This window comes from Olea europaea, chromosome 12, assembly GCF_002742605.1.
Source record: "Olea europaea var. sylvestris chromosome 12, O_europaea_v1, whole genome shotgun sequence".
Classification (NCBI taxonomy): domain Eukaryota; kingdom Viridiplantae; phylum Streptophyta; class Magnoliopsida; order Lamiales; family Oleaceae; genus Olea; species Olea europaea.
In genome coordinates, this window is record NC_036248.1 from 18126918 (window position 1) to 18129367 (window position 2450).

The window sequence follows — 2450 nt, forward strand, 5'->3', positions numbered from 1 at the left end:
TACTAATACTTTGCTCAGTTTCGAAAGTACAATATTACTCGATGTTACCATTTTTGATCAGATCAAGAAGTAAAACTACATGTTATTACGTTGGTACATACGTAACTATTAATCTATTACCTTAATTATAAATTATAATTTATAATAATTTCTTATAAATGTAAATTTTATTTAGAATTAAAATATGTCCTGAGACCAAGATATAGATGTTAAATTGACTTGTTTTACTGTAATTGGTGCTATGAGAAGAAGGCTATCATTCTCCCAAATTCCACGGCTGAGGAGTGATTCCCTATTAAGACATCGGATTTCATCTTCAAAAGTCAACCTTATTAAGAGGAGTAGTTCAGACCCTTGTATATATGTAAGTGCTCCCATGGTAAGACCACACGGAAGTATGCCTTACCATGGGAATCGGTTTTCTATTTGGATGGAGACTCCAAAGAGAGCCCTGTATTCTACAATGGAGGCCAGGTTATTGTTGGAAGAGAAATGGGAAATGGTTGGGTGAATACTTGGAGTAGAATGGTGAATGCACCATTGTTTTTTTTGTAAATTTAATATACCAATAGTTAATAACATCTGATAATTATTAAAATTTTATGAAACCAATCAATATTGTTGTAATCTAATAATTAATACAAAACAACAACAACAACAACAACAACAACAACAACAACAACAATAATAATAATAATAATAATAATAATAATAAATTGTAGAATCACGTTCATTTAAGAAGCATCAATTTAAAATACCATGTTTCTTCCCAGTTGTCATGATCTTGAACTGAAAATCACCTTTTTTTTTCTTTTTTTTTTTTTGTTTAAATTAGCTACTAATTCAAAAAGAGAAACACAAGAATGAAGAGAGTTATCATCCATTTAAGTTTTTATTGTAGATGTATACCAAGTTCATAATGACTTACATACAATAAATATAATATTGAATTAGCAAATTAGCATGACATAGACTTTCTTGCTACCTAAAATTATGCATTAATAAATATATATGAAATAATATTTTACAAAATTAATAATATCTGCTAATAAATAAATTACTTTGCAACGAATCATGTTAATTTAGAGAAGTCAAACTACAATTGAAAAGTTAGGCACTATCCTTAGACAGGACTGAAGTCCTTTATAAGATTTTTGAAGCTCTTGGTTAAAAAAAAGTTGTCACGTCGTCATTTATACGTGTAATTAATATTTTCCTTAAGTGTATAATGCACTTTTCATTGTGCCATTTCTCGTGCCCATTTTACGAGTAGAGTATCATGTGTTACATTAAACTTTTACATTAACGGGGTTTCATACTTTGTTATAATGCTTGTTACAATATCTAGTGTGAGCTATGAGCTTTAACCTATAGTGTAAGATCATTTAGCTTGATGTAAGGTCAACTAGCTTGACAATGCTTGTTGAATATAAACTCACACAATTTGGTTCAAGCTCATTGATTTGGAGCTTTTTTTACCTGACATAATTCATCAAATGACTGCGCTACATTGACATTTTCACGCCATGTAAAGTTTATATATGTCTACATCATATTGAGGGTATTGAATTATATTAGATTGATTGAAATAAGTTTTGGTTGTTAAAATGCCGTGTAACGATTTGAGTCTCGTGCCATGCCGTTCTCTGATGTACTTTCTGCTCTGATAGTGCTTGAACTCATCTTACACCTCACAACTTTCCGTTCTCCAAGATTTTTTTCAATTGTTACCGGAATTCAATTTAAGTCTCTTATATGTAAATGTCTTCGGTTCAAAACCTATGGAACAGACACAAAGTTGTGAGGGATAAGAGGGCAAATGTCCTTCAAAAGCGGACAACACATTATAGATATGATATAATGGTTTGGACACGAAGCTTGTGTTATTACAGAAAAACGCATGTTTTTTGTACAAACGCGACAAAAAGTCGTAAGAGATAAAATGGTAGATGCCCTTCTAAAATATATAGTATGTATGATGTAACGGCTTGGAGATGAGGCTTGAGTCATGACATGTAGTACCTTAAAACTTCTAAATAATAACATCTCATAAATTTATTCCATTTAATAAAGGGTGGCGTGGAAAGAAGTGGCAATGATAAGGAGAGCCTCACCAGTCTCCCCACTACGAAAAACATGTCTTTGCACATGCAACAATCATCAATTAAAGTAAAGATTTGAAAAAGAATGTTATTTAGATATGCCTTAAACCACAAACTGCTCCTATTCACAAAGCAAACTCCACCTCAGAAAGTATTCAGTACACATCTGCATAAGATAAAGAGACCAAAATCATGTGTTAGGATAGGATTCAATAACTAAACTGCTGACTACCCTCTACCTTGGGGCAGAGAGAAGCACATACCAAATCTTTTCAGTGCTAGAAAGATTACTCATGCAGCAAAAAGTTGAGATCCAACTACTACTTTTTTCCCAATATAAAGGATGAA